The following is a 10,250-nucleotide window of genomic DNA, read 5'->3' on the forward strand; positions in this document are numbered from 1 at the left end:
AATTTTACTTAAAAAAAATTTTTTTTTAAAAGTGGGCGTGGTCCTTCCCAATTTTGCTAATTTTTATCAGGCGTACATATAGTAGTAGGAGCAACGTCCCTGCCAAATTTCATTATGATATCTTCAGCGACTGACAAATTACAGCTTGCAAAAATTTTAAATTACCTTCTTTTAAAAGTGGGCGGTGCGACGCCCATTGCCCAACATTTTTCTAGTTTTCTATTTTGCGTCATAAGGTCAACGCACCTACCAAGTTTCGTCGCTTTATCTGTCTTTGGTAATGAATTATCACACTTTTTCGGTTTTTCGAAATTTTCGATATCGAAAAAGTGGGCGTGGTTATGGTCCGATATCGTTCATTTTAAATAGCGATCTGAGATGAGTGCTCAGGAACCTGAGTACCAAATTTCATCAAGATATCTCAAAATTTACTCAAGTTATCGTGTTAATGGTCGGGCGACGGACGGACGGACATGGCTCAATCAAATTTTTTTTCGATCCTGATTATTTTGATATATGGAAGCCTATATCTATCTCGATTCCTTTATATATGTACAATCAACCGTTATACAATCAAACTTAATATACTCTGTGAGCTCTGCTCAACTGAGTATAAAAATAGGTAGGTACTTTGTGTGAGGATGCAAAGCTTCACGTTTTTTGTGGTCTGCATGTAAAAACTATGACTACGAATCACGTATTTCAAAAATATATGACGTAAGCGTAACTATTTGATAAAATCTGATGAATTTTGAAGCTTCTAGCCGTAAAAAAGGGACAAAAATTACAGTTTATATGGGGTATATAATATATATACCACCGATCTCTATGATTTTTTCAGACAACAATATATGCTATATACGTAAGCATTCGGTGAAATTTGAAGCTTCTAGCTGTTAAAATGGGGCCGAAATCGCAAAAAAAAATACTATATATACCATCATATATATATTATACATACTACCGATCTCTATGATTTTTTGACACAACAATATATGCTATATACGTAAGCATTTGGTGAAATTTGAAGCTTCTAGCTGTTAAAACGGGGCAGAAGTTGCGCAAAGTTTCTTATCTGAACAATCGGTTGTATGAGATATACACTATGTATACCACCGATCTCAATGATTTTTTCAGGACCAAAAAAATACAGTTTATATGGGGTATATAATATATGTACCACCGATCTCTATGATTTTTTCAGACAACAATATATGCTATATACGTAAGCATTTGGTGAAATTTGAAGCTTCTAGCTGTTAAAACGGGGCAGAAGTTGCGCAAAGTTTCTTATCTGAACAATCGGTTGTATGAGAAATATACTATGTATACCACCGATCTCAATGATTTTTTCAGACAATAATATATGCCATATACGTAAGCATTCGGTGAAATTTGAAGCTTCTAGCTGTTAAAATGGGGCCGAAATCGCAAAAAAAAAATACTATATATACCATCATATATATATTATACATACTACCGATCTCTATGATTTTTTGACACAACAATATATACTATATACGTTAGCAATCGGTGAAATTTGAAGCTTCTAGCTGTTAAAATGGGGCCGAAATCGCAAAAAAAAATACTATATATAAAAAAAATAAATAAATGTAAGGCGCGCTAACCTCCGAAGAGATCTAAGGCCGAGCTTCTCTTCCAATTTGCGTCGTGCTCCTCTTGATTTTCCCTACAAATTGGCCGGACGGGACCTACATGTTTTATGCCGACTCCGAACGGCATCTGCAAAGCAGATGAGTTTTCACTGAGAGCTTTTCATGGCAGAAATACACCCGGAGTGCTTGCCAAACACTGCCGAGGGGCGACCCCGCTTAGAAAAATTTTCTTCTAATTGAAAAATCTTATTTCTAAAATTTTGATGTTGCTTTGCCCGTGAGTTGAACCCAGGGCATACGGTGTGATAGGCGGAGCACGCTACCCATCACACCACGGTGGCCGCATATATATACTATATATACCATCATATATATATTATACATATTACCGATCTCTATGATTTTTTGACACAACAATATATACTATATACCTAAGCTTTGGGTGAAATTTGAAGCTTCTAGCTGTTAAAATGGTGCTAAAGTTGCGAAAATATATATATATACTATATATATATACCACCATATATATACTATATATACCACCGATCTGTATGATTTTTCAGACAACAATATATGCTATATACGTAAGAATTCGATGAAATTTGAAGCCTCTAGCTCTTAAAATAGGGCAGTAATTACGAAAAGTTTCTTGTCCGAACAATCGGTTGTGGGGGATGTATACTATATATACGACCGATCTCATCAATTTTTTCAGGCAACAATATGTGCAATATACGAAAGTATATGGTGAAGTTTGAAGCTTCAATCTGTTAAATTGAGTAAGATATTACAAAAATCCTCTTTTTCTGAAAAATCAGTTGTATGGAGGATATATGCTATAGTGGTCCGATCCGGTCGGTTCCGACAAATGTCTAATCGGACACCCAAATACACCCGCTCACCAAATTTTATCAAGATATCTCAAAAATTGAGGGACTAGTTTGCATACAAACAAACAGACGGACAGACGTACAGAAGGACAGACGGACATGGCTAAATCAACTCAGCTCTTCAACCTGATTATTTCGGTATACTTAATGGTGGGTCTATCTATTTTCCTTTAAGGACTTACAATTTTGGGTTTCGTGACGAAATTAATATACCAATTCATTTTCATGAAAGGTATAAAAATAGGTAGGTACTTTGTGTGAGGATGCAAAGCTTCACGTTTTTTGTGGTCTGCATGTAAAAACTATGACTAAGAATCACGTATTTCAAAAATATATGAAGTAAACGTAAATATTTGATGAAATTTGATGAATTTTGAAGCTTCTATCCGTAAAAAAGGGGCAAAAATGACAGTTTATATGAAGTATATAATATATATACCACCGAACTCTATGATTTTTTCAGACAACAATGTATGCTATATACGTAAGCATTTGGTGAAATTTGAAGCTTCTAGGTGTTAAAACGGGGCAGAAATTGCGCAAAGTTTCTTATCTGAACAATTGGTTGTATGAGATATATACTATGTATACCACCGATCTCAATAATTTTTTCAGACATCAATATATGCTACACACGTAAGCATTTGGTGAAATTTGAAGCTTCTAGCTGTTAAATCGTACCCGTCTTGCTATATGGGGCAGAAGCACGGACCATGACAACAGCAAATGAATCGGCTTTGGGAGTGTTCGAGAGAAAAGTTCTTCGAAAGATTTATGGACCTCTACGCGTTGGCGATGGCGAGTACCGAAGAAGATTTAATGATGAGCTCTACGAGCTATACGCAGACATCAACATAGTCCAGCGAATTAAAACGCAGCGGCTGCGCTGGCTTGGCCATGTTATGCGAATGAAAGATGATGCTAAGGCCAAAAAAGTTTTTCTATCGGAACCCGCCTATGGAAGCAGAGGTAGAGGGCGGCCCCCACTCCGTTGGAAGGACCAGGTGGAAAACGATTTAAACTCCCTTGGTGTGACCAATTGGCGCCGGTTGGCGGAGCGAAGGAGCGACTGGTGCGCCTTGTTGGACGGCCATAACCTTTTAGACGGTTAAGCGTCAATTAAGTAAGTAAGTAAGCTGTTAAAATGGGGCCGAAATCGCAAAAAAAATATATATATACTATATATGTATACTATATATACCATCATATATATATTATATATACTACCGATCTCTATGATTTTTTGACACAACAATATATACTATATACGTAAGCAATCGGTGAAATTTGAAGCTTATAGCTGTTAAAATGGGGTAGAAATTGCGAAAAGTTTCTTATTTGAACAATCGGTTGTATGAGATATATACTATATATACAACCGATCTCTATGATTTTTTCAGACAATAATATATGCCATATACGTAAGCGTTCGGTGAATTTTGAAGCTTTTAGCTGTTAAAATGGGGCTAAAATTGCGAAATTATATATATATACTATATATACCACCGATCTGTATGATTTTTTCAGACAACAATATATGCTATATACGTAAGCATTCGTTGAAATTTGAAGCCTCTAGCTCTTAAAATACGTAATTACGAAAAGTTTCTTATCTGAAAAATCGGTTGTGGGGGATATATACTATATATACGACCGATCTCATCAATTTTTTCAGGCAACAATATGTGCAATATACGAAAGTATATGGTGAAGTTTGAAGCTTCAATCTGTTAAATCGAGTAAGATATTACAAAAATCCTCTTTTTCTGAAAAATCGGTTGTATGGAGGATATATTCTATAGTGGTCCGATCCGGCCGGTTCCGACAAATGTCTAATTGGACACCCAAATACATCCACTCACCAAATGTTATCAAGATATCTCAAAAATTGAGGGAATAGTTTGCATACAAACAGACAGACGGACAGACGGACATGGCTAAATCAACTCAGCTCTTCAACCTGATTATTTCGGTATACTTAATGGTGGGTCTATCTATTTTCCTTTAAGGACTTACAATTTTGGGTTTCGTGACGAAAGTAATATACCATTTTATTTTCATGAAAGGTATAAATGCTTCACGTTTTTTGTGGTCTGCATGTAAAAACTATGACTATGAATCACGTATTTCAAAAATATATGACGTAAACGTAACTATTTGATGAAATTTGATGAATTTTGAAGCTTCTAGCCGTAAAAAAGGGGCAAAAATGACAGTTTATATGAAGTATATAATATATATACCACCGATCTCTAGGATTTTTTCAGACATCAATATATGCTATACACGTAAGCATTTGGTGAAATTTGAAGCTTCTAGCTGTTAAAATGGGGCCGAAATCGCAAAAAAAATTATATATATACTATATATATTAACTATATATACCATCATACATATATTATATATATCACCGATCTCTATGATTTTTTGACACAACAATATATACTATATACGTAAGCAATCGGTGAAATTTGAAGCTTATAGCTGTCAGAATGGGGTAGAAATTGCGAAAAGTTTCTTATCTGAACAATCGGTTGTATGAGATACTATATATACAACCGATCGCTATGATTTTTTCAGATAACAATATATGCCATATACGTAAGCATTCGGTGAAATTTTATGCTTCTAGCTTTTAAAATGGGGCTAAAATTGCGAAAATATATATACATATATAATATATATACCAACATATATATAGTATATATACCACCGATCTTTATGATTTTTTCAGACAACAATATATGCTATATGCGTAAGCATTCGTTGATATTTGAAGCTTCTAGCTGTTAAAACGGGGCAGAAGTTGCGCAAAGTTTCTTATCTGAACAATCGGTTGTATGAGATATATACTATGTATACCACCGATCTCAATGGTTTTTTCAGACATCAATATATGCTATACACGTAAGCATTTGGTGAAATTTGAAGCTTCTAGCTGTTAAAATGGGGCCGAAATCGCAAAAAAAATTATATATATATATATATATATTAACTATATATACCATCATATATATATTATGTATATCACCGATCTCTATGATTTTTTGACACAACAATATATACTACATACGTAAGCAATCGGTGAAATTTGAAGCTTATAGCTGTTAGAATGGGGTAGAAATTGCGAAAAGTTTCTTATCTGACCAATCGGTTGTATGAGATATATACTATATATACAACCGATCACTATGTTTTTTCAGACAACAACATATGCTACAAACGTAAGAATTCGGTGAAAGTTGAAGCTTCTAGCTGTTAAAATGGGGCTAAAATTGCGAAAATATATATATACTATATATACCACCATATATATACTATATATACCACCGATCTTTATGATTTTTTCAGACAGCAATTTAGTCTATATGCGTAAGCATTCGTTGAAATTTGAAGCATCTAGCTCTTAAAATAGGGCAGTAATTACGAAAATTTTCTTATCTGAACAATCGGTTGTGGGGGATATATACTATATATACGACCGATCTCATCAATTATTTCAGGCAACAATATGTGCAATATACGAAATTATATGGTGAAGTCTGAAGCTTCAATCTGTTAAATTGAGTAAGATATAACAAAAATCCTCTTTTTCTGAAAAATCGGTTGTATGGAAGATATATGCTATAGTGGTCCGATCCGGCCGGTTCCGACAAATGTCTAATCGGACACCCAAATACACCGCTCACCAAATTTTATTAAGATATCTCAAAAATTGAGGGACTAGTTTGCATACAAACAAACAGACGGACAGACGGACATGGCTAAATCAACTCAGCTCTTCATCCTGATTATTTCGGTATAATTAATTGTGGGTCTATCTATTTTCCTTTAAGGAATTACAATTTTGGGTTTCGTGACGAAATTAATATACCATTTCATTTTCATGAAAGGTATAAAAACAGGTAGGTACTTTGTGTGAGGATGCAAAGTTTCAGGTTTTTTGTGGTCTGCGTGTAAAAACTATGACTACGAATCACGTATTTCAACAATATATGACGTAAACGTAACTATTTGATGAAATTTGATGAATTTTGAAGCTTCTAGCCGTAAAAAAGCGACAAAAATTACAGTTTATATGGTGTATATAATATATATACCACCGATCTCTATGATTTTTTCAGACAACAATATATGCTATATACGTAAGCATTTGGTGAAATTTGAAGCTTCTAGCTGTTAAAATGGGGTAGAAGTTGCGCAAAGTTTCTTATCTGAACAATCGGTTGTATGAGATATATACTATATATACCACCGATCTCAATGATTTTTCAGAAAACAATATATGCTATACACGTAAGCATGTGGTGAAATTTGAACATATCTAAACGATTTTTAAGATAAATATAAAATAAACAAGTAAGGAAGGTTAAGTTCGGGTGTAACCGAACATTACATACTCAGTTGAGAGCTATGGTGACAACATAAGGGAAAATAACCATGTAGGAAAATGAACCGAGGGAAACCCTGGAATGTGTTTGTATGACATATGTATCAAATGAAAGGCATTAAAGAGTATTTTATGAAGGAGTGCGCCATAGTTCTATAGGTGGACGCCATTTAGGGATATAGCCATAAAGGTGGATCAGGGTTGACTCTAGAATGCGTTTGTACGATATGGGTATCAAATGAAAGGTATTAATGAGTATTTTAAAATGGCGTGGACCTAAGTTCTATAGATGGACGCCTTTTCGAGATATCGCCGTAAAGATGGACCAGGGGTGACTCTAGAATGCGTTTGCACAATATGGGCATCAAACGAAAGGTGTTAATGAGTATTTTAAAAGGGAGTGGGCCGTAGTTCTATAGGTGGACGCCGTTTCGAGATATCGTCATAAAGGTGGACCAGGGGTGACTCTAGAATGCGTTTGTATGATATGGGTATCAAATGAAAGGTGTTAATGAGTATTTTAAAAGGGAGTAATCCTTAGTTCCATAGGTGGACGCCGTTTCGAGATATCGCCATAAAGGTGGACCAGGGGTGACCCTAGAATTTGTTTGTACAATATGGGTATCAAAAGAAAGGTGTTAATGAGTATTTTAAAAGGGAGTGGGCCTTAGTTCTATAGGTGGATGCCGTTTCGAAATATCGCCATAAAAGTCGACCAGGGGTGACTCTAGAATGCGTTTGTATGATATGGGTATCAAATGAAAGGTGTTAATGAGTATTTTAAAAGGGAGTAATCCTTAGTTCCATAGGTGGACGCCGTTTCGAGATATCGCCATAAAGGTGGACCAGGGGTGACCCTAGAATGTGTTTGTACGATATGGATATCAAATTAAAGGTATTATTGAGGATTTTAAAAGGGAGTGGTGGTTGTTGTATAGGTGGTCGCCTTTTCGAAATATCGCCATAAAGGTGGACCAGGGGTGACTCTAGAATGCGTTTGTACGATATGGATATCAAATTAAAGGTATTAATGAGTATTTTAAAAGGGAGTAATCCTTAGTTCCATAGGTGGACGCCGTTTCGAGATATCGCCATAAAGGTGGACCAGGGGTGACCCTAGAATTTGTTTGTACAATATGGGTATCAAAAGAAAGGTGTTAATGAGTATTTTAAAAGGGAGTAATCCTTAGTTCCATAGGTGGACGCCGTTTCGAGATATCGCCATAAAGGTGGACCAGGGGTGACCCTAGAATTTGTTTGTACAATATGGGTATCAAAAGAAAGGTGTTAATGAGTATTTTAAAAGGGTGTGGGGCTTAGTTCTATAGGTGGACACCTTTTCGGAATATCGCCACAAAGGTGGACCAGGGGTGACTCTAGAATGTGTTTGTACGATATGGGTATCAAATTAAAGGTATTAATGAGGGTTTTTAAAGGGAGTGGTGGTTGTTGTATAGGTGGTCGCATTTTCGAGATATCGCCATAAAGGTGGACCAGGGGTGACCCTAGAATTTGTTTGTACAATATGGGCATCAAAAGAAAGGTGATAATGAGTATTTTAAAAGGGAGTATTCCTTAGTTCCATAGGTGGACGCCGTTTCGAGATATCGCCATAAAGGTGGAGCAGGGGTGACCCTAGAATTTGTTTGTACAATATGGGTATCAAAAGAAAGGTGTTAATGAGTATTTTAAGAGGGTGTAGGGCATAGTTCTATAGGTGGACGCCTTTTCGAGATATCGCCATAAAGGTGGACCCGGGGTGACTCTAGAATGAGTTTGTACGATATGGGTATCAAATAAAGGTATTAATGAGAGTTTTAAAAGGGAGTGGTGGTAGTTGTATATGTGAAGGCGTTTTCCAGATATCGACCAAAATGTGGACTAGGGTGACCCAGAACTTTATCGGTTGGATACCGCTAATTTATTTATATATGTAATACCTGGCAAGATTTTAAGGGTGTTTTATTTCGCCCTGCAGAACTTTTTCATTTTCTTCTACTTAATATGGTAGGTGTCACAACCATTTTATAAAGTTTTTTCTAAAGTTATATTTCGCGTCAATAAAACAATCCAATTACCTTACCATGTTTCATCCCTTTTTTCGTATTTGGTATAGAATTATGGCATTTTTTTCATTTTTCGCAATTTTCGATATCGAAAAAGTGGGCGTGGTCATAGTCCGATATCGTTCATTTTTCATACCAAGGTAAAGTGGGTTCAGATAAGTACGTTAACTGAGTTTAGTAAAGATATATCGATTTTTGCTCAAGTTATCGTGTTAACGGCCATGCGGAAGGACAGACGGACGACTGTGTATAAAAACTGGGCGTGGCATCAACCGATTTCGCCCATTTTCACAGAAAACAGTTAAAGCCATAAAATCTATGCCCCTACCAAATTTCAAAAGGATTGGTTAATTTTTGTTCGATTTATGGCATTAAAAGTATCCTAGACAAATTAAATGAAAAAGGGCGGAGCCACGCCCATTTTTAAATTTTCTTTTATTTTTGTATTCTGTTGCACCATATCATTACTGGAGTTGAATCTTGACATAATTTACTTATATACTGTAAAGATATTAAATTTTTTGTTGTAATTTTACTTTAAAAAATTTTTTTTTTTAAAAGTGGGCGTGGTCCTTCTCCGATTTTGCTAATTTTTATTAAGCGTACATACAGTAATAAGGGTAACGTTCCTGCCAAATTACATCATGATATCTTCAACGACTGCCAAATTACAGCTTGCAAAATTTTTAAATTACCTTCTTTAAAAAGTGGGCGGTGCCACGCCCATTGTCCAAAATTTTACTAATTTTATATTTTGCGTCATAAGTTCAACTCATCTACCAAGTTTCGTCGCTTTATCTGTCTTTTGTAATGAATTATCGCACTTTTTCGATTTTTCGAAATTTTCGATATCGAAAAAGTGGGCGTGGTTATAGTCCGATATCGTTCATTTTAAATAGCGATCTGAGATGAGTGCTCAGGAACCTACATACCAAATTTCATCAAGATACCTCAAAATTTACTCAAGTTATCGTGTTAACGGACGGACGGACGGACGGACGGACGGACATGGCTCAATCAAATTTTTTTTTGATCCTGATTATTTTGATATATGGAAGTCTATATCTATCTCGATTCCTTTATATATTTTCAACCAACCGTTATCCAATCAAACTTAATATACTCTGTGAGCTCTGCTCAACAGAGTATAAAAATAGGTAGGTACTTTGTGTGAGGTAGCAAAGCTTCACGTTTTTTGTGGTCTGCATGTAAAAACTATGACTACGAATCACGTATTTCAAAAATATATGACGTAAGCGTAACTATTTGATGAAATTTGATGGATTTT

The sequence above is a fragment of the Eurosta solidaginis genome, unplaced genomic scaffold, assembly GCF_040869045.1.
Source record: "Eurosta solidaginis isolate ZX-2024a unplaced genomic scaffold, ASM4086904v1 ctg00001261.1, whole genome shotgun sequence".
In the NCBI taxonomy this organism is placed as follows: Eukaryota; Metazoa; Arthropoda; class Insecta; order Diptera; family Tephritidae; genus Eurosta; species Eurosta solidaginis.